Source organism: Octopus bimaculoides, chromosome Z (assembly GCF_046866305.1).
Source record: "Octopus bimaculoides isolate indiv1 chromosome Z, ASM4686630v1, whole genome shotgun sequence".
In the NCBI taxonomy this organism is placed as follows: Eukaryota; Metazoa; Mollusca; class Cephalopoda; order Octopoda; family Octopodidae; genus Octopus; species Octopus bimaculoides.
The window spans coordinates 4,061,033-4,088,268 of record NC_142944.1 but is presented as its reverse complement, the minus strand read 5'-3'; the positions used below and the strand labels follow the sequence as shown (position 1 = coordinate 4,088,268).

Sequence of the window (27,236 nt, the reverse complement as noted above, 5' to 3'; positions counted from 1 at the left end):
TCACTATTGCTGATAAGGGCAGAGGTAAAGAATACGCACACCATCAGTTTTCGGCGTTTAGGGTTAGGGTTACGCCGAAAAAAAATGGGTGATGTGCGTATTCTTTACCTCCGCGCTTTGATAAGTGTAAACTAAGTATAAATACACTGATACGAAAAAAAGACAGCGTAGAAAAAAAAATCAATACTTCCACAAAGAATATGTCAACCGCATAGCGAAATGATCGAAACAGCTAATTGAGAAAACGCGAAAATGAACAATTAAACTCGAGAATCGTATAGTTTCATGAAATAAAAAAATAAGAAATCACTTTATTATGAATGCTTTCTTTTTTTCTGTACAAAATTTAAAAAATTAGAAGTTTATTCATGAAGAAACACTTTTTTAATTGAAGTCTTCAATACCAAAGTGTGGCTGTATATATATATTGACATACGCTTATATATATATATATATATATATATATAAAAAGTACTCGCTTTTCAGTTATTAATTGAGCTTTCAATCACCATTTAGTGTCTGTGTGCGGTTCATCACCACAACTAAATCAGAAAATGTCCGATTCCGGTAGAAAACGCGTGCGTATCAACGTTGTTTACTGGTAAGATTTTTTTTTCCATTTACATAATTTTTCAATAATATTCAATTTTATTTTTATTTATAAAATATATTTTAGTCGCGAATGTTCTTTTTTTCAACCGAGGAACTTGTGAGTTCGGAAAAGAAATTCGTATTTGAAGTCGAGAAATATTACAGTGAAGTGTCGAGAAATTTTAAAGGGTTTTTTTCTGTCTAAACATATTTACTTGAAATAGACAACTTTAGTTGACATCGAACGATTTTTAAGATCTGCCGACAAATCTGGTTTCTATTGAAGTCTACGTTGTTTACACCGAGGTGAGAATTCATTCTCCTGTAACGAATAATTTGGCCTTTCCCCCTTCAACGATTATCCTTGTCTAGTCTCCGGTCCACAAACCTATGAACATTAAAGATTTTCCCATCGCGACCGGCCGGCTTCTTTTTCTTTCTCCGTTTTCTTGTTTTTTTTTTTCATTTACCAGCAAAGATCATGGAGGGCCGCATTATGTAATTAGTACTTTTTTTTAAAGCAACTATGGTTTTATTTCCAGGAGATTATTAACAGGTCGACTAAACGCGTAAGGTAGTCGTTCCTAACGCACAGTTCCCGATAAGATTTTTAAAGTGAAGACAGTGTTTTACTGTTGTAAATATTTTCAAGAGTGTTATATAATAGAAGTATTCAAGAATGTTCAGAAAGCCGAACCCAAAGCACATTGTTTTGTGTAGGGGAGGTAATCGCGGTTAACCTACGTATCTCGACTTTGACAAGAACATTAAGAATTTCTCTTTGGAGTTTTATATAATTTGTCAGCCAGGAAAGATCAATAAATAGTTTATAAACGCAATTTATAGTTTAGTAGATGTTAGTTATTCCGTTTATAAGTACAATTTATAGTTTCATAAGTGTTATATATTCGGTTCAAAGGATACTTTAACTATGCTCAAACGACAACAGCGAGAATAGCTAACATAACATGATCCACTAATTGTTCTGTCACTTCACGCTTCATAAACCTATTCAGGCTCACGTTGAACTGGCATTGCAGTCTGTTAATTTCTGTAAAGCCTGATTGAGCTCTCCATTTAGGCAAGGGAGCCAAAGTGAATGAATATCGCTTTTTGATTTGAATATTAACCCTTTAACATTTAAATTACTCTGTCAAATATAATACTCTTTACTCTTTTACTTGTCATTTTACTGCAGCCATGCTGGAGTACTGCCTTTAGTCGAGCAAATCAATCCCAGGACTTATTCTTTGTAAGCCTAGTACTTACTCTATTGGAACCTTTTGCCGAACCGCATAGTTACGGGAACCTAAATACATCAGCATCGGTTGTCAAGCGATGTTGGGAGGACAAACACAGACACACACACACACACACACACATATATAGACATATACATATATATATACGACGGGCTTCTTTCAGTTTCCGTCTACCAAATCCACTCACAAGGCTTTTGTCGGTCCGAGGCTATAGTAGAAGACACCCAAGGTGCCACGTAGTGGGACTGAAGCCGGAACCATGTGGTTGGTAAGCAAGCTACTTACCACACAGCCACGCTTAATAAATATTCACATTTTTAAATCGTGGATCATCTTGTAGCTTTGAGATTTCGATGATGTGAGTGTTTATGACTTCTTTTGTACCCCACCAAAAACACCCCCTTTTTTTATGTAATTATTTTTTCTACACAAAACCCCGTTTTCGGCTATGGAGAATGAAAATCTTCAAAAGAAAAAAAAAAAATTGGCAGAAATCGGCATTTTGAAACTACCCCCACCTAATTTCTTTATTTTTAACTTTTTTCAGAAGTTTTTTTTTCTCTCAAAATACGCGGAAAAATACGGAGATTATGATTCTGAAAAATATTTCCCAAAATTTTTCTAGTTAGGGTTAAGGTTTTAGGGTTAGGGGGTTAGAGTTAGGGATTTTGGGTTGGGGTTTTCGGGTTAGGGGATTAGGGTTTTAGAGTTAGGGTTACGGAAAAAAGTGAAAAAAAAAAAAAAAATGAAGAAATTGGGGGCGGGGAAGGGGGCCAGAATTTTCAAAATTCTGATTTTTGGCAATTTTCTGGATCTCCGTATCCGAAAACGTGGGTCTTTTGGCAAAAAACAAAAAACAAAAAAAAAAACTCAATAATTTGCAAGAAAATGGGGGCGGGGAAGGGAGGAAGTCTTTCTATGTTTAGTTTTAGAATGACATTGTAGGTTAGGTGTGAGTGGCCGAATCTGGTCAGTTTGAACATAAAACAGGTAGAATATTTGGATCAGATATAACCTGCTTAAGCACTAAAGGATTAAAAAATTACCAAGGATAACCGATTTGCAAAAATGTTATCTGGCATACAGGCTCCAGTGTTAGTTTTGTTCCTCCTGATGTGATGGGGTATCTATAGAGCTATTTTGCAGCTAAAGGTGAAAATAATTTTTTTCTTTGCATGGCTGACTCATTTGAATTTAATCACATCCCATGCTTACACTTCTTATAATAATTACTGAAGTCTGTTTCAAAATTGATGATCAAGATGTCCCTGCCACTATTAAACTACTAGGTTAATTTTGGCTTCCTCACCTTTTTATTAATGAGAAGGTAACATGGAGTTTGTTTCCAAATAATTTTATTTCTTTACCATGTGTTAGACAAATGTTAAAAGTATATCATCTCAATCTTTTTAAAACTTTTCAATATTCATAGGTCTATTCATTAGGGGGGCTGCTCTTCTTATGAAAGATATGCAATAGTAGGACCTCCTTCAGTTATGAATGACCATGGGATTGCACCTAGAAAGTTCCCCTCCAGGCAAATTTGTTTGTGGAAGACTAGTTGTCACCCATGCACACGAGCCTCTCTTCTCCATGCTACTGGTGTTGTCCAAGAGAAAGGTAAAGGCTGATACAGCTTGGCACCAGTGACGTCACAACTCATTTCTATGGCTGAGTGAACTGGAGCAACATGGAAATAAAGTGTCTTGCTCAAGAACACAGCACACAGCCTGGTCTAGGAATCGAACTCACTACCTCATGATTGTGAGCTTGACACTCTAACCCACTGAGCCACGTGCCTTCACATGCATTAGTACATTGCAGATTTTTTATCTTACTATCTCTCAGGTGGTTATACAATTTGTCCTTGAGACTGGAAAAAGCTCATTTGACAATATTGACCCACTTACACAAAAATGCTGATGCAGTCTCTAAAACGCCAACACAGAAACATCGTTATACCTTTAGAACAAAATAGTAATTTAATGTGAATTTGTGAACTAAAAGATACATTTTCCTGATAGATGCATATTTACAGATTCTTATGGATGTGCAATTGGGTCTTGTTCCTGACTGAAAAGGTACTCTTCCACTTTGTTAGTTTCTTATAATAATTCCATTCATATCCAGGATACATTATGACAGTTTATCATAGGAGTGGTGGTGTCGTTATGATGTAAGGATTGAAATTAGGACAAGTACACACATCAGAGTGTAAGTGCCCTGAGAGAAATGTTGGACATAAGAAGCAACGGACGTGGCGTGCAAGAGAGACGTTTGCATTGGTATGGTAATGTACTGTGGATGGATGAGGAGAGCTGTGTGAAGAAGTGCCACTCTCAAACAGTAGAAAGAATCCAAGATAGAGGAAGACATGGGATGAGGTGGTGAATCATGACCTTCAAATGTTGGGCCTCACAGAAGCAATGACAAAAGACCAAGACCTCTGGGGGTATGCTGTGATTGAGAAGACCCGGCAAATAAAGTGAGTCCACAGCCGTAGCCTACACCAGTGTCACATAACCAGCCCACTCAAAAGTATCTTGGATCGTAGGGCGACCTGCTGTGCTTGAGGAGACCTATTGAGTCAAGTACATCAAAATCAAATGGAAATTGCAGCTGTGATCCCTGTGCCGGTGGCACGTAAAAAGCACCATCCGAACATGGCCAATGCCAGCGCTGCCTTGACGGCTTCCATGCCGGTGGTATGTAAAAAGCACCAACTGATCATGGTTGTTGCCAGCCCTCTCTGGCATGTAAAAGCACCCACTACACTCTCAGAGTGGTTGGTGTTAGGAAGGACATCCAGTTGTAGAAATACTGCCAGATCAGACAGGAGCCTGGTGCAGCCTCCTGGCTTCCCAGACCCCAGTTGAACCATCCAACCCATGCCAGCAGGGAAAACGGACGTTAAACGGTGATGATGATGATGATTTGAAACTTGTGCAATGCCCTAGCAAAGAAAGTGGAGTCACATGGCAGAAAATTCTACTTTGTTTTCTTAAGAAAGAGGGTGAGGAGAAAATATTTTCCCAATATTCTAGTGTAAGTGTATCTGTTTGAGATTCACTACATTATAGCAAAAGCAGGGGACCTTTCCAGTAAATCAAAATTGCTTAACAACCTGTTGAATGCAACCATGCTGGTAGAAAGGAAGGTTGTAGGTGTGTCTTTGTGTCTGTATTTGTCCTATCATCACTTGACAACCGATGTAAGTATGTTTACGTCCCCATAACTTAGCAGTTCAGCAAAAGAGACCAATAGAATAAGTCATTTCAGAGTGTCCTCTATTGGGCTGATGGATACATTTTGAACTTGTTTGTTCTCTCAGCACTAGATACTAAGAAAGGTAACTCTGTGCTGATTAGGAAGCAATGTTTCTCTTATTGTAAATCTATAAATATTATTTACTAATTGAACATACTGGCTGCTAGGTCAGTTTCAATATGCTTTTTACTCACCTCTATATACAAGCTCAATTTTCTCTCATTGTTATAACCTCTAATTTTTCTCACACACTTCATTGTTCATGCGTGTCATTATTTCACATCGAGTAGAGCTTGTATGTCTCCTTTCTCTCTGGCATTTACATATTAAGTCAAGTTTTCCCATTTCAATAGAAATCTGCCAGGTGTGAAATCTTTAGATTGTAATTCAATGGTAATAGTGAAAAAACGAGAAAGTAGACTTCAAAATTCTATCACTTCTACCCATTTTCATTATCCAGAACTTCAAGCAATATTTTTAATTTAAGCAAATGCTTCTTCATTGAACAAATACTTACTGCCTCTTGCTTGATCCAAAAGGATTTTTTTTTCTGGAGAATAGCACTCTTTTTAAGGGCTCCAGCTGCTTGTCTCAAATTGTTAAAGAGAGTAATTACATAACGATAGTTCCTCCTATTATTGCAGTGTATGTACATAAGCACAACACAATGCATGTTGAATTGAAAAAGACTCTTAATATTATCTAGAATTTTACTGTTTTCTCTGTTTCTTTCCCTATTCTCTCTCTCTCTCCCATCATCATCATCATCGTTTAACATCTGCTTTCCATGCTGGCATGGGTTGGACAGTTTGACTGAGGACTGGCAAGTCAGGAGGTTGCACCAGGCTCCAATCAGATCTGGCAAGGTTTAGGAATACCTTCTTTTTTTTCCAATATTTGTCTCCTTTGTCTTCTGACTTATCAGTTGGTATCAAACCATCCTGCCCATGCCAACATGGAATACAGACATTAAATGATGATGAGGATTAATTTTCTCAATTGTGCTTAGCATATTTGAAACAATATCAAGGCAATTACACCCCCATAGGACAATTCCCCTGATGACTACTACCTCCTAGGATAGTTACCCCCCCCCCCCATTTAATTACCTCCTCTCCAATATATTAAGTTTTAAACCATCATCTATTGTCCTCAGGGATAATTGTCCTGGGGGTGGGGTGGTAAATGTCCTAGACACATTTGAAACACTATTTCCTACAATACATAGAATCTTTTCATTTCAAAACCTTCTTTCTCCATTAACTGCTGAAGATATCATCATCACCGTTTAACGTCCGCCTTCTATGCTAGCATGGGTTGGACGATTTGACTGAGGACGAACTTAGTATAATGTGCTTTAATAAATTGACCATTAATGGCAAAATAATTGGCTGTGTGTTGCATGCAAACAACCATTTTACTAATGGTAAAGTTCCTCTTATATTTGATATCCTTAATTACCATTTTCCCTATATGTTCTCTTTTTAGAGAAATTCCAATTCTAACCATTTCCCAATTTAACCCTTCAGCATTCAGATTACATTCTCAAGCATAATGCTTACTTATTCAAATTGGTTTGAATTAATCATGCATTATCTCATTGCTTTGAGATTTTGGTGATGCAATTGCATATTTTTAGAATGACATAGTAGGGTAGGTGTGAGAGGCTAAATCTGGCCAGTTTGAACATGAAACTTGCAGAATATTTGGACTGGAAATGACCAGTTTAAAATACTAAAGGGTTAAGCTTAAAAAGGCTGGTTGGGGAAATAAAGGTACACAATTTTTCTCCAATATTGCAATGATATGACCTTTGACCTTTTCTGATGATTTTGTTACAGTAACTTTCCCAATTGTAAAGAATTTATTCTGTAAATTTTTCTCTAGATTGAATGTATGTCTTGTCATCTTTCTCAAGTACAGTTTCTAATGCTTTAGGATGAAAACATTCCAAGTTTCTTTTTAATTTTTATGCTCTAGCCTCTTATATTTCACTTATTTACCGTTATCGTTTACAATACATAACAGGGAACCGTCTGTTGCATTTGAAATGTAACTTGTAAACCTCTTATTGTCATTGTGTATTTGTTCATGGGTTTTTGGTGTTGGTGCTGTGTAAAAGCACCCAGTATACTCTGTAGAGTGGTTAGTGTTAGGAAGGACATCCAACTGTAGAAACCATGTCGAAACAGACAATTGGAATTTGATGCAGTTCCCTTGCTTGCCAACTCCTTGTCAAACCATCCAACCAATAGCATATTGGAAAATGGACATGAGATAATGATGACAGAGATATGTGTGTATATTTTTATGGTCTCCTTGTCTTCATACCACTTGCTCATTGTAAATGAGCATCACTGTCATACAAGCAGAGTGGTTCATTTGTTGTGGTTCATGTGAGGCTTTGTGATTGAAAAACATTTGACTGTAGAAAAAAAAAAAAAAAAATGGGCCTCACTGGTTTTCATCTGACCCATGGAAGCATTTAAAAAGTAGATGTTAAAATGATGATGATGATATACCATCATTTAACGTCTCTTTTTCCATACTGGCATGGATTGGATGGTTCTGTGTGAAGAGACAAGCCAAAGGGCTGCACTAAGTTCAAATGTCTGCTTTGGCATGGTTTCTACAGCTTCCTAATGCCAACCATTTCACAGAAGTGTGCTGTGTGCTTTTTATGTGGTACCCACTCTGGTGAAGTGACTAAGTACCTGCAAAACAAGACCCTTTTAGTGAGTGGAGTAGAGTAGTATTAAGGGATAAGAAACTAGGATAGAGGGACAAGAGCAAACATATTGCTGAATAGGTGAATACATGGTTTGCACTCCCTGGAAAGAGATAGAAAGATAGATAGAGATGTGAGGTCAAGGTACAAGGTGAATATGTGTGTGTGCATGTGTGTACACATGTTTACCTGTGTGTGTATGTATGTATTGTCTTCAGTTGACTTGCTCTGGATACAGTGATGGACATACTACGTAACTTGTGTTTTAATTATAAGACTTGTGTGGATTATTCCATTATCAAGTCTTTTGAAACTCATAATATTTGGAGTCAGTAGTTCTCACAGAAATACTTTGGCTGTTAGGTTTTACATCCTCACTCACCCTTAAAGAAGAAATTATACTAAGAAAATTTACTCAAAATTTTCAGGCTGCAGTCTCTTGAGAAGTGGGAGATAACATTAATTGCTTGATCTTAGGTCGATTGAACAGCAACAACAATAAACTTTAAGCTTCTTCCACTTCAAACCACCAGCATCACCATTACTCATTTTCCTTAATGGTAGTTGGCTGGTTTTGTATTTTATAAGCTCTAGTAACACAAAAATCTAAGTTGGTGGATGAGCAACTAGGAACAAAATACTATGAGCCATTTGGTATGAAGTAACAATTTTGCTAATTTACCATCTGTGTCTACATGAGTGTGTGTGTGTGTGTATCAAAATGGAAGATTGGAAAATTCTTTCTGATTTTGTTTATTCACCTTTACATGTGTTTCATTTGCTAATAGGAGAAACATGTAAGATATCTCCTATAAGAAATTCTTCAGAAAGGGAATCAAATAATACAGTTAGGATTTTCAACCCTATCTACATTATATATATATATATATATAGGGTGTAGCAGGTTAATTGGGACCATTTAAATATCTTTAATATAATTGGTATAATTTGAAAAAATCAAACACTGCTAATTTAATGTTTCTGCCAAGTTATTGTGGAGTGTTTTGCACTTATTTCAGTTCAATGTGACTGTCATTTGATCTCTTTACCAGTTCAATCCGTTGACAAAATGGTGCGCATGCCTTAAATTTCTTTCTTTTTCATTTTAATGAATGCTCGCTTGATTGAAACCTTCAGTGAAGACACACAGTTATGAGAAGTTGTGTGTGTTGGATATTGCTTCAGCACACAGTTGTGTGTGTTGGATATTGCGTCAGCTGTGCCCCATAGCCAAAACTCACACAGATTCAAATCTGGTGAGCTAGAGGGTTAGATATCTTTAGGGACAAACTTGGGCAATTCCTTCTTCAAAAATTCTTGCACTATTTTTGAAGAATGGACAAGCACAGAGTCCTGTACAAACATGACTCGGCTTGCATCATGATGCTTCCTAATCCAAGGAAACAAAACTTCTAAGATTCTGAGATACTCTGCTGTGTTGATTTTAAGAACTGCTTCAATAAAATGAGGAGGCATCAATTTCCCATCACTTGCAACAGCTTCAAAGACCATAATGGAAGCTGGATTCTTGCTATGCATAGCTGAAGGAACTTTGGAAGGGTTGTATGCTATCACTCATGAGTTTTGACAGTTTACAACTTCATCTATCATGCACTTATTTTCATCCACAAAGATGTGGATGTTTCCGTCATGATGTTTCAGATGACGAACAAGTTGTAATGCTTTGGCTACTTATCCAACAGGTTTCTTGGCCTCATGAAACTCTTTGCAAAAGATCAAATTCATCATCGTCGTTTAATGTCTGTTTTCCATGCTGGCATGGGTTGGATGGTTTAGCTCCAATCTGATCTGGCAATGTTTCTACAGCTGGATGCTCTTCCTAATGCCAACTACTCCAAGAGTCGAATAAATGCTTTTTATGTGCCACCAGCACAGGAGCCACTGAGGCAGGCTTGGCATTGATCACATTCGGATAGTGCTTTTTATGTGCCACTGGCATTGGTCACGATCGGTTGGTGCTTGTTGCATGCCACTGGCACGGAAGCCAGTTAGGCGGACCTAGCATTGATCATGTTCGGATGGTGCTTTTTATGTGCCACTGACACACACACACACACACACATATATATATATATATATATATATATATATATATATATATATATATATATATATATATATATATATATATATATATATATAGGCGTAACAGTGGCTGTGTGGTAAGTAGCTTGCTTGCCAACCACATGGTTCCGGGTTCAGTACCACTGCGTGGCACCTTAGGCAAGTGTCTTCTACTATAGTCTCGGGCTGACCAAAGCCTTGTGAGTGGATTTGGTAGACGGAAACTGAAAGAAGCCCGTTGTATATATGTATGTATATGTGCATGTGTGTGTGTGTGTTTATGTGTCTGTGTGTCGCTTGACAACCGATGCTGGTGTGTTTACGTCCCCGTAACATAGCGGTTCGGCAAAAGAGAACGATAGAATAAGTACTAGGCTTACAAAGAATAAGTTCTGGTGTCGATTTGCTCGACTAAAGGCGGTGCTCCAGCATGGCCACAGTCAAATGACTGAAACAAGTAAAAGAGTAAAAGAGTAAATATATATATGAAGGTGCATGGCTTAGTGGTTAGGAGTGTTCAGCTCACTATGATAAAAGGTCATAGGTTCAATTCTTGGACTGTGTTGTTCATTGTGTCACTCATTAAGACACTTCATTTCACATTACTCTAGTCTACTCAGCTGAAAACGTGTACCATCATTTGGCTGGTACTTGATGTTATATTAGACAATGGTTGGAAGGGCAGAAAGAGCATCTGTTTCTGCCTTACTACACAGGAGAGTATGAAGCTAAAGTTTGTGAGTGAAAGCCTTGAGGGTTTATATGTGTTTGTGTTTAGGTTATTGGTATTTAGAGAAGAATCTAATTTAATCCTTTCGCATTCAGATTACTCTGTCCAATATAATGTTTATTTATTCACATTGTTTTGAATTAATCAAGCATTATCTTGTAGCTTTGAGATTTCAATGATGTGACTTAATTTTTAGAATAACATTTTAGGGTAGATGTCGGAGGCCAGATCTGGCCAGTTTGAACATAAAACAGGTAAAATATTTTGGCCAGATAAGTTGGTTTAAAATGCTAAAGGGTTAATGATGTCAACCTTAAACTGTTAGGTAAACTTTTCATTTTACTGTACCAATTGTTAAATGTAAATTTTGCTTTATAAAAGAAAATATTTGAAGTTATGTATTTTTTAAAAATAATTTAATGATGACAAACTGTTTTCTCTTCTATTTTCAGTGGTGCGTGAGGGTACGAACATCAGGTAATGAATTGTTATTTATTCCTGCATTTCACCTTGTACTTTTGATAGTTTGTATTTGGTAGACAAAATTCTAGTGTTAGGTGCCAGTTAATTACAAAGAAACTCACTTGAAGCATCTTCTCCTTGAAACTATTGGTGGAAAGAAAAGGTTACTTTCTAGCATTACTATCACAGGAAACATGCTTGACCCTTTTGCAAATATATCTATATATATAAAAATGAGAATATGTGTCTGTCTGTCTGTCTGTGTGTGTGAATCCCTAAAACTCGAGAACTACGCAACCAATTTCATTCAAATTTTACACATGCCTTACTTAGGGTTCCAGTTGTGTTTTAGTCAAAATAAATTTTTAACTTCTTGCAGAGTTCGAGCACACGGCAACATAATATCTCTTCCACTATTTAAGTATTACGTGTCAAAAGTGAAACAAAAACACTCGTCAAATACTTTCACTTTAAAAATGAAACTATTCTACTAACTGAAACAATCACATTTCGATACTGTAATGACAGATACTTTCAGAGAGAGAGAAAGAAAGAGAGAGAGAGATGTATATGTACACGTATATGTATAGATATATATATATATAGAGAGAGAGAGATGTATATGTATACATATAGATGTATATGTACACATATATGTATAGATATATATATATAGATCTATATGCATACATGTATATGTATACATATGTGTAGATGTATATATATATATATATATATAGATGTACATGTAATATGTACACATATATACTTATATACATGCATACAGATATCTATACATATATACACCCATCACACACACATACACATGCACACAAACACACACAGTCATTTGTTTTCTTATCCAAAACTACGTCAAAAGTACTGAATGGATCTTTATGAAATTTGGAAATTATATTCTTTGCATAACGGCCATAACTCCCATGAAAATTCATATATTTTTGATGTTGATGAAATTTTAACCCGAACATAACAGATGAGCATTATTTGTAATTCAACGGTACAACAGTGTAAGACTACCCTTTCAGATATACTTACATTGTGATTTCTGCAATGTGATGCATAAATTGTCAAGTAAATGAGACGCATCTTTGCCTCCACTGATTCACTTGCAAAGTGTTGAGTAAAATTATTTCGTTGCAGACCTCCGGCCATTTTGTTCTGTTGTTAATTCTGTAGATGACCTCGAACACAAAGTCTTTCCCAACTTTAAACAAAACTACCAAAATCACAATTGGCTATGTGAAAGAGCAATATTAGCTCCAAAAAACGTAGCTGTTACAAAAATTAATCAACACCTGATGCATTCTCTTCCCGGCAATCTTCAAAGTTACAAGTCTGTTGATACAGTTCCAGATACAAATGAAGTGGTGAACTATCCTCCTGAATTTCTCAATTCGTTGGAGGCTCCAGGACTACCTCCCCACATATTATCACTTAAAGTTGGAACGCCTGTTATGCTGCTCCGCAATCTGGAACCACCAAGACTTTGCAATGGAACACGACTCGTGATAAAGAAAATGATGTCACACGTTATCGAGGCTACCATTCTTTCTGGATGTGCAAAAGAGGATGACGTCTTCATTCCAAGAATTCCTCTTACTCCATCAGGAGCAGATATTCCTTTTACATTCAGAAGACTACAATTTCCCCTTCGTGTGACTTTTGCCATGTCCATAAACAAATCTCAGGGTCAAACACTGTCTGTAGCTGGTCTTCTCTTGGAAGAGCCCTGCTTCTCACATGGACAACTGTATGTTGGCTGCTCAAGAGTGGGCAGCAACAAAAAACCTATTTGTATATGCTCCACAAGGGAAAACAAGGAACATTGTTTACAACGAGGTGTTATAATCACAACAGCAAGAAAGTATGTACATGATCACCTTCTTTTACGAAACTTCATTGACTTTCATATATTTATATTGATATACATATATATACGTGTGTTTGGGTGCGTGTGTGTATATACATCTCTATATATAAAGATGATGCGTAGTCTAGACAGCGTTTTTAGATTTCATTATTCTCTTTAACCCGGGCAACGCCGGGTATTTCTGCTAGTATATATATATATATATATATATATATATATATATACACGATGGGCTTCTTTCAGTTTCTGTCTACCAAATCCATTCACAAAGCTTTGGTCAGCCCAAGGCTATAGTAGAAGACACTTGCCCAAGGTGCCACGCAGTGGGACTGAACTCGGAACCATGTCATTGGGAAGCAAGCTTCTTACCACACAGCCACGCCTGTGCCTATATAATTTTTTATTTTCCAAAATAAAACAACTTTAACAGTAAGATAGAAAATTATTTTTGTATGCTTCTACTTTATTTAAATTTGAAAAGTTTTCTACTTTTATTTTTAATTGTAAAGTCTTTGATCAGATCCTCAAAATTAATCTTGCATAATACACTTGTTTCTATATTGAGTAGAGATAAGGCATCCTGAATATTATTTTAGCAAGTTTAAAGTGATTTCTTTTGTGCTGTAAACCATTTACTATTTCTGTGGCCCTCTCCTCCCCCTTGCCCTCCGACGCCTTTAGCATGTGCTTATTTTGCTTAATAGTTAATCCAGCGCTGTGTAATTAGCAAGAAATGAGCATAATTATCTCCTTGAGACTACAAGATCTACTACTCTGCATCATTCTCTAATTATTTGTTACCCTTGAGAATTTTAGTATAAGTAGTGTTGTTATTTTAGACGGGAGGCACTACCACTGGTATGAGAATCATGATGTATGAAGATTACTTACATATGATTATGATGATCACTCACTTTCTTATTTCTTTATTGCCCCCAAGGGGCTAAACATAGAGGGGACAGACAAGGGGATTAAGTCGATTACATCGACCCCAGTGCGTAACTGGTACTTAATTTATCGACTCCGAAAGGATGAAAGGCAAAGTCGACCTCAGCAGAATTTGAACTCAGAACGCAAAGACAGACGAGATCCCCGCTAAGTATTTCGTCCAGCGTGCTAATGTTTCTGCCAGCTGGAGCCGCCTTTATGATGATCACTTACATATGATTAGGATGATCATTCACTTTCTGCCTCACAGATTGGGAGTTTGCTATCAAATTGCTTGTTTGTAATGTTTAATTTGATTTCTTGTTGGTAAGGCTACAAACAACATATAGAAATGATGAGAATATGAAAATGAGTCACTTGAGTGAGCTTAAGGTGAAGGTAGTATGTTGCATGTTGACTGAGAGTGGCAGAAGCTATTACAGTAATGATGGAAGAGAGAGGAAAGAATGCTGTTTGTCAGTGTTCAAGTGTTTGTAGTCTCTCTCGGTGAATGAAAGCTACCAAACAGACGAACTGTCTTTTGTTTGGATAGTCTTGGATATTGATTGTTTCTAAGCTATTTCGTCCCAGATATATGAGTAGCACTCTTGTGTGAAGTGTACAGCTGGCCCTGAAGAGAAATCCTTGCCTTTTGAGATAACTTTGGCTATGGAATCTATTGAAGAGAGAAGCAGTATGTCTTTCGGTTAGTTGTTGCAGAGTGGCCTGTATTTACTTTCACTTGTTTTGGGTGAAATCTAGAATATTTATTCTTTTAGCCAAGCCAGTCCTAATCATGCAGATCTGCAATCAACAGTACAGGTGTGACTCTCTATTTTTGCCCAGGTATAATACACTCAAGATTACTTTCTACTTTTCGAAAGTGGTAAGGTGTAATCTGAGGTGAGCTTTAGCTTTGGAAGTTGAACAACTTTGTAGCTGCTCTCTTGTTGATTCAAGAATGTTTGTGGACGTAGTAATAGCACCACCATCCTATATATCATCATCGTTTAACATCTGCTTTCCATGCCGGCATGGGTTGGATGGTTTGATTGAAGACTTGCAAGCCAGGCTCCAATCTGTTTTGGCAAGGTAGCTAGATGCTCTTATATATATATATTAGCTTAAAAGCCACCCTCTGTGCAGACTTTTAAGCTAGCTCCCGTGGAGGGCTAATTGGGCCTGTATATATATATATATATATATATATATATATATATACACACATTAGCTTAAAAGTTACCCTCTGTGCAGACTTTTAAGCGAGTTCCTATGGAGGGCTATTTGGGCTTGTGGCCCAAAACTAAAGACAGTTAAATAGCATGACTACAATATGTCTATAATGACTATATTGCCCTGGTGGTGTTCGGTCAGAGGTTAAGGACAGACAGATGAGAATTAGTTCTGCAATGCAAATCATTCTATTGTTCCATTACCAAGTTGAATTCTAACTGTTGGTCAATTTGTCCCAAAGTTCTTATCTTGATATAAAATTAACGAAGCAAATGTCATTTATCTCCCCTTGATCTTTGATGTCTTCCAACAAATACCAACCAAGATGGCATGAATCAGCCAAGCTTTACCTGCTAAAAATAGCAACCCAAATGCTTTTTAAATCAGATCCCAATGCTGGATGTTCAACAACCAAATGAAGGGCAGATTTTCAATCCCAGGATCATCTTGATTCCAAAAAGGTATAATATGTCTATGTAGAGCAAATGTAGGCTGAGATACAGGGGTCCCAGACAGACAGACAGAATTTCACTATTATTATTATTATTATTATATATGTGTGTGTGTGTGTGTGTGTGTGTGTGTGTGTGTGTGTGTGTGTGTGTGTGTGTATATACACTCACAGACAAACATTCATGTAATTCATTGCTACAGTCTTATGGAAAGCATTTGATCCAAGAGATGAGTTCAAGATGGAGTCCAAAGTGAATAACTTAGTCAAGGGTTTTTCATGTTGGATGTAGTTGTAGCCTCTTTTTAGTGTTAACGTCAACAATATTGCTTTCATAAGGGTTTTATAATGCAGAGGACCACTGGTGTATGGTGTAGTACCATCCCTAAATCTCTTGAAGCTGCATCTTTTTGTTTCCCCCACCCTGAACTTTCTCTTTCCAGATCTTAATTTTCTTTACTCGTAAATACTTAACAATTTTTTCTGATCTTGTTTTTTTTTTTCCAATTATTAACCAGCAGTAATTAAAACTAAACACTGAACACACGAACCTTACTTGTAATTTATTGCATGATGGGGTGAAGATGCGTAGCTTAGTGGTTATGGTGTTGGGTTCATGATCACAAGATTGTGGTTTCAATCCCTGGACCGACTGATGCATTGTGTTCTTGAGCAAAACACTTCATTTCACGTTGCTCCAGTCCACTCACCTGGCAAAAATGAGTAACGCTGCGATGGATCAGCATCCCATCCAGGGAAGAATATCCCCAGAGAAACAGGAAAACTGGCCCTGTACTCCTTGCTGAGTAATGTCGATTAAGCGTTGCATGATAAGAGAAGAGCCTTGCAATTTCCTAGTTTCTAAAACGAGGAACTTCCTAAAATAAAATGATTGAAACCACGTTGCAATATTTTTATCGTTTTTAAGAATGTTGACATCTTTTAGCTACGTACATGGCCAGTTTTTGGCGGTATAAGGCTTATGTAGTTAAAAAGGCCCCCATTATTTTGATTATTATTGCTTCTAGAGAAATCTTAGGCCAAGTGGAATGCTATCATATATATTTATTCTTCAGGAGCATAAGACTTTAACATTCTTTAACCTTAAGTAATCCCTGACCATTTGGCAATACATTTTCTTGTATTTCTGGTATGGTTTGGTTTGTTTTGGTGGTTCTTGCTGTGTCTCTATGGATGGTCTTTTTTTTTTTTTATCCTTGGGGATACAGCTCGACTGCTTTTTGGGTTTCAATGCTATTCTTCTGAACAATGAACCTGTTGTGCAAGAATATAAACAAATGAAAATCCCAGAATTTCATGCACAGATGTTTATAATGTAAACTGCTGATTTAATGGAAATATTTAAAATTTAAAATGATTCTTCGACTCATTGAAGAATCAAACTGATTCTTCAACTTATCATAAAACAGCTTAAATTCCTTTTTGGGACTAAGCAGTGTTATCTTCTCTTCTGATGTTCAGATCATGATAATTGAGAAAACCTTTCTGCAACCACAACACAGAACACACCTAATACTTAGTCACATTCCAGTAAGGCAGTACTAGTTAAATGACAGTGGTGGAAGTCTCATACACCCAGTACATAGTTATTACACATAACACTCAAACGTTACCAAGGTACGACTAGAAATGCAGGCATTTAAAAATAAAAAAAAAACTAGTAACATGAAACAGTATGGGCCTTTTTTTAATACAAACCAACACAGACCTTGCCAACTCTCACACGCTTATATCTTCACCTTAGTGCACTTACAAACTCTATCATTGAGGAGACTTCAATGTGCACACTACATCCTGGTACAAAAACAATACATGCAGCACAAAAGACACAAGTATCATGACTAAATTCCTAAGACATCCTAAACTACTTATATTCTTCACTATGCTTACAACTATAATCTTTAGTCATTATCTTCTGCACCACGTACTTTGCTAGTATGTTCACATAATCACTTGGCTAATAATCTTCAAGTTTCCTGTTTTATTGATCCTGCTTCAGTTCCTTCATCTCTGCCCTCTGACGCTGTTTTCATGACTGGTGTGTAGGTAGGTTGAACAATCCAGACTCAAGTTATGGGCAACAAGAACCAGCAGCTGCCATTTTTCCCCATCTCACAAGCTTCTGAAAGTTTGTTGTCATGTATGCTGAGAAGCTTCCCATCCCGCCAGCTCCTGCAAACTATCAGCCATTTTTGTTCTCCTCTGCCCCCGACAACTGTATCATCTTCACTATTCTTGCTTCTATCTCCTCCAAATCATGGTTCCTTGTTCATCTACTCTTCAACCCTACATATTTGGCAGTCTGCTTCCTCATCCCCCTCATTCTTCCCATACAATCTTGCAAACTAATTCTTCAGCTCACCTTGTTAATTGTGGAACACAAAATGAATTAATCCATTCCAACTCTTACTGTTCATTTTCTCTTTTTTTCCCCTTCCCCTAATAGATGTGAGGAGCTATGCAGATTCCCTACAACAACCTTCAGTATCCCAACTTCTCATAGTTGACTCTCCTTGTCCACTTGCATGAAACTGACTCACCCCAGGTTCATAGTTCTGTGAGCTGAATGCACCTGAATAGTGCAGGTGGCATGAAAAAACCAGCCAGCTCATTCTGTAAAGTGGTTGGTGTTAGGAAGGGCATCTAGCTGTAGAAACCATGCTAAAGCAAACATTGGAGCTTGATGCTGTTCTAGGATCCATCAATATCTGTTTAACCATCCAGCCCATGCCAGCATGGAACACAGGCATTAAATGATGATAGCAAATTCCATATCTACTACCTAGGGGATCAGATTTAGCAATAGGGAAGGATGCACGGAGTCTATGATAGCTAGAATAAGAATAAGATGGAGGAAATTCACAGAGCTTGTACCTCTGTTGGCCATGAAAGGTTTCTCTGAGTGAAAAGAGGATTGTATGATGCATGTATACAGACAGAAATTCTACATGGTTAGTGAGATGTGGGCCCTGAATGTAGAGGACATACGAAGGTTAGAATGAAATGAGGCTAGTATGCTCTGTTGGATGTGTAATGTAAGTGTACATGTTTGACAAAGTGCTAGTGTTTTGAGAGAGAATTTAGGCATAAGAAGAAATAGTTGCTGTGTGCAAGAGAGAAGACTGTGTTGGTTTGGTCATGTGATGCGGATGGATAAAGACAGCTGCATAAAGAAGTGTTGATCTCTCAAAATGGATGGAACATGAGGAAGTGGAAGACATGTTATGAAGTATTGAAGAATGATCTTGTGTGATGGGGGAAAATAGTCAAGTACATATGGTATTGCAGCTGCTGATTCTTGTTGCCCATAACTTGAGTCTGGATTGTTCAACCTACCTACACACCAGTCATGAAAACAGCATCAGAGGGTAGAGATGAAGAAACTGAACCTTTCAGGTGAGATGACAAAGGACCAGGATGACTGTGCTTTGCCAGACTCAAGAAGACCTGTATTCTGCAGCACAAATATCAAGACCAATTCTTTTGGTGGTGTAAAGCACTTGCGGGATGCTACATAAAAGCACCTGTGTGGTCCCACATAAAAATGTTCATGCGACACCACAAAAAACGCCCATGCTATGCTGTGTAAAAGTGCCTGTGTGATGCACCACATGAAAGTGCCCATGCAGTGCCACATGAAAGCACCCTGTACATGCCAAATCAGAGTGGAATCTGGTGCAGCTTGCCAGCCCTGGTCAAACCGTCCAACCCATGCCAGCATGGACAATGGATGTTAAATGATGACGATGATAATAATACATCTAACTACTACAAAATATATTGAGTGCCCTTTCCTTTCATTTGTCCATTGTGTGGGGTGGGAGTGGGGCTGGCATCATGTAAAAAACACGTAGTACATTCTGTAAACTGATTGTTGTTAGGAAAGGCACCCAGCAGTAGAAAACAAGTCAAAAGCAGTGATTGGAGTACATGGCATTCCATGGACCATTCAGGTCCTTTTAAACTGTCCAACTGATACCCAGCATGGAGCATGACTGTTAATAATGATTTTTTTTTATGTCTTACAAGTACCTAGTGACCCTATCAGTGCAGGTACCACTTAAAAGCACCCAATCCACACTGGAAGGGCATCCAGCTGTAAAAACCTTGCCAAAACTGACCTCACCTTTGCTTGTGCCACGTAAAAAGCACTCAGTCCACTCTGCTGAATGGTTGGTGTTAGGAAGGGCATCCAGCTGTAAAAATCCTGCCAAAACAGTGACAGAAGTCTGGTGCAGGCTTCTACGTGGCCAGCTCCTGTCAAGCCATCCCACCCATGCCAGCATGGAACATGGATGTTAAATGATGATAATGATGCATCATTTTGTATTGATTGTTTATAATAAAAATTTATTCCCTGGCCTTAAAGAGAAAGCTTATGACTATGAAAGATTATCGAATTATGAGATTAAAGCATTTGTAAAGCTTAAAAAGTTTTAGTTGTGTATTCAGAAGCAAGAAACCTTATACATCTTTTATCTGTCACTTGTTTCAGTCATTCGACTGTTGCCATGCTGGAGTAATGTCCTTGAAGAATTTTTAGTCAAATGAATCAACTCCTGTACTTATGTTTTTTTTTTTAAAGCCCAGGATAAGCGCAGGAGTAGCTGTGTGGAAAGTAGCTTGCTTACCAACCACATGGTTCCGGGTTCAGTTCCACTGCGTGGCACTTTGGGCAAGTGTCTTCTACTATAGCCTTGGGCTGACCAAAGCCTTGTGAGTGTATTTGGTAGACGGAAACTGAAAGAAGCCCATCGTATATATGTATATGTATATATGTGTCTGCGTTTATCCCCCCCAACATTGCTTGACAACCGATGCTGGTGTGTTTATGTCCCCGTAACTTAGCGGTTCGGCAAAGAGGCCGACAGAATAAGTACTATGCTTACAAAGAATAAGTCCTAGGGTCGATTTGCTCGACTAAAGGCGGTGCTCCAGCATGGCCGCAGTCAAATGACTGAAACAAGTAAAAGAGTAAAGAATCTGGTACTCTATCAGTCTCTTTTCCTGAATTGCTAAGTTACAAAGATCTAAACACCCCAACACCTGAACAGGTTGGTCAACTGATTTTCATCATAGCCCAGGGTCTCCCCCAAGGCGTCTTCTGACATGGATTCCACTAACCCGCTATAAAAATCCGCAGTGGAACTTCTGTTGCCGGCATTGCCTGCTCGAGAGAGTAGCTGAAGTGCCTGTCGGCACTCCAATTGCCAGTCCCCCAGCCTAGGTCTCTGCTTGATCCAGTTACCAACGTCCGTTAAGGACGTTAATTGCGGAAGGTAGAACTGGACATGTGGTGACCACACCTGCTCTCCATCCAGGTAAAGCCAAAGGTGCCTCAACCTTAACGCGAATTTTCGCATCCTCAGCCAAGGCATCCCTAGCCCACCCTTTAGCGGTTTCAGGCAGCAGACAGAGCACTTCACGAGTGGCTTTCCTCCCTTCCACAAAAAGCGGAAAAGGATTCTTTCCAACTTGTTCAGCCACAAATCGAGGTAAGGCACCACGGTCAGACGGTAGGTGATAACCGATGCTATAAACATCTGCACCACCTCCGCCTTTCCTAGCAAGGATAACGCCCGCCCAGACAGGTCTGGGTTAGAGCAGTCACCCTGCTGGTCACCTCGCTCCAATTTTTCTCTATCTGGAGGCCTGGCCCGAACCAGACTCCAAGCAGCTTAACAGGACCTTCCGTCCAACGCCCCACGACGTTATTTGATGGCATCGGCTTGCCCCCCAGGTGCCGACTTGCAAACCGATCGACTTGTCCTTGTTAACTTTTGCTCCTGCTACCGCCTTGTAACTTTTGATAGCCTCTTCCACCACTGGAAACTGGCCCTCATCCGTCACGCTGATGGTGATGTCATCCGCATACGCCGTAGCTCCTCTTCCATACCATAGATCATGCGGTGCGCCCCCTATCGCCTCCAACTTCTGCAGCAATGGCTCGAGGGCTAACACATACAAAAGCGGAGACAGGGGACACCCCTGCTGCACTGAGCGCTCGATCCCAAACGGCTTTGAAAGGAAACCGTTCACTTTTAGGACAGACTCGATATCACTGTACAACGCAGCAATCCAACCACAGAAGGTCGGGCCCAGGCCAGCCTTTCCAAGGACCGTCGCCAAGTACTGATGGTCGACCCTATCGAAAGCCTTAGACTGGTCTAAATGTACCAGTGTCCCCCCCCTGCGCCAGAAAGTTTTTCTACCCTCATTAAGGAGTAGTGTATAAGGTGGAGATTGTCGTGGATCGTCCTGCCCGGGATAGCGCAAGTTTGCGCTTCCCCGACAAGTTTGTCCACGACCCACATTAACCTTTTCGCTAGCACCTTGGTCAAAATCTTTAACTCTGTGTTCAGCAGAGTTATGGGCCTGAAGTTCCCTATTTCGTCCCCCTTGCTTGGGTCCTTCCTGATCAACGTTACCACCCCTCGGCTCACAGACTTAGGAATTCTCCCGTTCTGCTGCCAATTGGCGTAGACGTTGGCCAGCAGGTGCCCGAACAAGTCTGGCATACTTTTGTAGAATTCGTAAGGCAGACCATCGAGACCAGGCGACTTCTCGGGGCATTCGCCCAGTACCTCGATCACCTCCTCGGCCGTGATTGGCCCCTCACAGCACTCAGCTTCTCGTGCCGAGAGACGCGGGCCGCCAGACAGGAAGTCCCTAAGGGCCTCGCCATGATCCAGCACCCCGCCACTCCCGAACAACTTGGCAAAGTGCTTGTGAAGTGCCTCGCACATCTCGTCCCGTCCATTGACCTAATTGAGACCTAATTGTGGCATCACTGCCATGCTGGGTTTCTACCATACGGGCCCATCCGGCAACGTTAATTCCCTTACCACACAGCCACTCCTGTGCTTTTAGATGTCTTAATTTTAAATAAGCACCACACTTCCTTTTACTTTGTTGTACTTCATGAATCAATAAAACCAGTAACAGCAATATATAGTGATAGGTATTAGGGTGAAGTAAGACAAAAATGGTTCTAATCCATTACAATATGTATGTAATAAAAAGGTCAGCGTGACCTAATAGTAAAAAGGATTAATGTATAATTTCTAATGGGTTGATCACATCTGTTTGATATAAACGCGTGTGTTATTTCATTAAAGCTGCTCTAATGATGTCTTAATCAGCTGACAGCAAAACTACTTTTACAAAATAAAGTCCAGCCACACTAATATCAAATAAATAAATAAATAATAAAATAAAAATGCCTTTTAACTCTTGACCCATTTTTGGTAAAAATGCATTTCAGTGGTTCTCAACCATTTTTCTCTAATGGACCGTTTTGGTTTTGGTTGACCATGACTATTCGAATCCAGGTAAAGAAAAGTCACAGGGGTTTTATCTGGATTAATTGTGACTTTATTACTGGTCACCAACCATTCGATGTTTAAAAACTAGTTTTGTAGATATTGCTTTCAGAATTCCTATTTTGTTTATCACATTCACTCATGTAGGTTGAAAAAGAAACGTAGCTGTTTCTTGCAATAAATACATCTAAAATTTTTTACATAGTCTTATAAACTACTACTCTTTTGCTTGTTTGGACCACCCCCAATCTTATACAGTACTCCAGGGTCCACAATGAGAATCACTGATATATATTATGCCAAGATGAAGTTTTCCCCCAAAATCCCAAATTTTCTAATAGCATAAGATACTAGGCAGAAAAATAATTATAAATTTAGTACTAGATATATTCCCTCCTCTTCATACAGGGGTTGGACAAAATAATGGAAACGCCTTAAAATTTCAAACAAATTCATTTTAATACGGTGTAGGACTGCCTTTGACAGTAATTACAGCTTGAATTCTACAAGGTATGAACTTGTACAAAGTCTGAATTGTTTCCAAAGGAATTTTTGTCTTCAGCTAAAACAGTCTCCAGTTCTTGTAGTGATGATGGTGGAGGATATCGACTCCTTACTTGTTTCTCTAGAATGCACCATAAATGTTCAATAATATTGAGATTAGGGGACTGTGGTGGCCAGATAAGATGTTCAACTTCACTAGAATGTTCCTTGTACCATTCAGTAACAACTTTAGCTGTGTGAATTGGTGCATTATCATCCTGAAAAATTGCGTCTCCCTCCGGAAACAGTTCTGTAAACATAGGATGAATTTGATCAGATAAAATGCTTAAATGGTCTTGACTATTAATTCTGCCATGAAGGGAAATCATTGGGTCAGTGGATTTCCAAAATATAGCCCCCCCACCCAGATCCTCCTCAATGTTTAATAGTTGGAAGAAGGTAGTCTGGATCAGATGCTTCTTTTGGCTGTCTCTACACACATACTCGGCCGGTGGTTGGAAATAAGGTAAAGGATGACTCGACCGAGAAAATAACATTCTTCCACTGCTCTAGGGACTAATTCTGTAGGTTTTTACTCCCACTCTAAACGCTTTGCAACATTTGTTTTTGAAAGAAGTGGTTTTCTGATTGCAGCCCTCCTGTGAAATCTGGCTTTGTGCAGCTCCCGGTGAACAGTTTTTGTGGAAACTGGGTTCTCGAGGTGGTCATTAAGCTCTGCAGTAATTTTGGGAGCTATACTTTTGTGATCCTTTCTAACAATTCGCGTAAGAGTCTGACAGTCCCTATCTGAAAGTTTTGGTTTTCTTCTGGAGTTTTGTTTCGACGAGGAGGTTTTTTTCCCCTCTTAAAGGCTGTCATTACTTTCGAGACAGAACTTCTTGATACACCAAACATTTCGGCTGTTTTCGTTATGCTAGTGCCTGCCATACGAGCACCAACAATTTGACCTCTTTGAAAGTCTGATAGATCTGTCATTTTAATGAATTTTAATTACCTTCTTCTGATGGTATCTGAAAAGAAACAGCAAATTTAGCAAAACATATTAAGCAAGTCTAATAATAAATCAAAAAACATAAAAATAAACAAGCTTTTGATGGTTTTATAAATATTTCAAAATTATGATGCTGTGATGCTAGGTGTTTACATTATTTTGTCGAACCCTTGTATGTATTTACTAATAATGCAAATAGCACTTCTAAGTTACTAGTTAAAATTACTATTTCTACTAAGATTGAAAGAAGTACAAATTTAATAATATATATGTATATATGAATGTATATGATGATGATTTCAGTATGTATGTAAATATAATTCATATACATAGATGTGTACTGCCATGCATCCTTTTCCAACTGATATATATATATACACACACACACACACACACACACACACACACACACACACACACACACACACACATATATATATATATATATATATATATATATATATATATATATATGTATATATATATATATATATATATATATATATATCATCATCATCATCGTTTAACGTCCGCTTTCCATGCTAGCATGGGTTGGACGATTTGACTGAGGACTGGTGAAACTGGATGGCAACACCAGGCTCCAATCTAATTTGGCAGAGTTTCTACAGCTGGATGCCCTTCCTAACGCCAACCACTCAGAGAGTGTAGTGGGTGCTTTTACGTGTCACCCGCACGAAAACGACCACGCTCGAAATGGTGTCTTTTATGTGCCACCCGCACAAGCCAGTCCAGGGGCACTGGCAACGATCTCACTCGAAAATCCTACGGGAGCCAGTCAGGCGGTACTGGCAATGGCCACGCTCAAAATGGTGCATCTCATGTGCCACCCGCACAAGAACCAGTCCAGGGGCACTGGCAACGATCTTACTTGGCTTGCCGGGTCTTCTCACGCACAGCACATTTCCAAAGGTCTCGGTCAGTAGTCATCGCCTCGGTGAGGCCCAATGTACGAAGGTCTTGCCTCACCACCTCAGCCCAGGCCTTCCTGGGCCTACCTCTTCCACGGGTTCCCTCAACTGTTAGGGTGTGGCACTTTTTCACGCAGCTATCCTCATCCATTCTCATCACATGTCCATACCAGCGCAATCGTCTCTCTTGCACACCACAACTGATGCTTCTAATGTTCAGCTTTTCTCTCAAGATACTTACACTCTGACAGGTATTCACATTGACATTACACATCCAACGGAGCATACTGGCTTCATTTCTTGCGAGCTTACGTATGTCCTCAGCAGTTACAGCCCATGTTTCACTGCCATGTAGCATGGCTGTTCGTACGCATGCGTCATACAGTCTGCCTTTTACTCTGAGTGAGAGTCCCTTCTATTTTAATGTCGACTTTTTGATGCTTACAGAGTTTATTAGGGTTGCTTACAGGGTTGCACAGAGTTTATTAGAGGCAGGTTTATGTCCAGATGCTCTTCCTATCATCAGCCTTCACCTGTTTCCAAACAAGGTCTCATATTTCCTCGTTGCCAGATGTGTTCTCACAGAATATTGGAAACGAATGACACTTGTTGTATGACAGTGACATTCCTTTACAACTATTATGCAATGCCAAGACAAAGAGACAGGAGCACACACAAATATATACATGTACACACACACACACACACACATTCATATATGGTGGTCTCCTTTTAGTTTCTGTCTATCAAATCCTTTCACAAGGCTGTAGTATGGAAGACACTTGCTCAAGGCCTCATACAGTTGGACTGAATGTGGGACTGTGTTGTTGGGAAACAAACATGTTGTAATTGCATTGAACAATATTAGAAAAAAGAGAAAGAAAAAACACGATGGATAAGGCTTAACAAATACTGTATTAGCTTAATGCTTAAAAGGAAAAGGTTTTATTGTTTTGGACGTTAGTCTTCGTGAGGTAGAAGAAAAGCTTGAGTTAGGAAGACAAAAGGACAAGTCTGATATATTTATATACATAAAGGATATAACTTTATGGCCTCTATTTTATTTAGCTGGGTAGGTTTTCTCACCAGCTACCTTGATCCTGTGTTGTCTCCCCTGTAAGATTCAACATCTGAGGATCATTTCTCACCACTTTGTCCCACGTCTTCTTGGCTCCTCTTACACAGGTTCCTTCCCCATTTAAATATTGGCACATCTTTGTGCATTTGTCCTCACATCACTTGACCACACCTGCGTAATCTTCTCCTTTGCATTCTACATCTGATGCCTCTTATACCCAATACATTAAATAAAGATGATGATATGTACACGTGATCTGTGTATGGGTTTGGTAAACCTAGAAGGGCACTTAGAAAAAGCATTGCAACTGACATGATGGCATCAAGAGTGGCCCTTGGCTGATTCTTCAATGTTAAGCATGAAAGTTGCATTGTCAGATTTTGGGTGCATTCTTTAAGACATGAAGGAACAAAAGCCTTTCGATGGGCCTGGAGGCAGTGTTGTAACACAGCAACAGTTTAGTTTTTGATGGATCAAAAGGGGCACATGCTACTTAATTCCGTGATATGTACAACCTTTTAGTGGCACCACTTTGTTCAACTGTTTGGAGCAGATGGTTGACTGGAGACAGGGTTGGACTTTACCAACTACCTCAATGGCCTGCTGTGGCTATCAGCTCAGGATGCAGGGTTGAGTGAAAAGCCAATAACAGCTGATGAAATATGGGAAATGATGACAAGACACACGATGACGTTATTGAGGCTGGATAGTCTGCCCAATGAGCTTGTTGTCATATGCCAAACTTGTTCAGGAGCCTCTAGGCA

General features: G+C 38.9%; 1 long non-coding RNA gene across 1 annotated transcript in view; it reads left to right on the top strand.

Moving 5' to 3' along the window:
• Positions 1 to 461: 461 nt before the first annotated feature.
• Positions 462 to 27,236, top strand: part of LOC128249636 (uncharacterized) — a 51,432-nt gene continuing 24,657 nt past the window's right edge. Inside the window, exons 1-2 of the long non-coding RNA XR_016244808.1 lie at positions 462 to 601; positions 11,116 to 11,140. This is a non-coding gene — a long non-coding RNA (uncharacterized LOC128249636). The remainder of the gene's footprint in view (positions 602 to 11,115; positions 11,141 to 27,236) is intronic.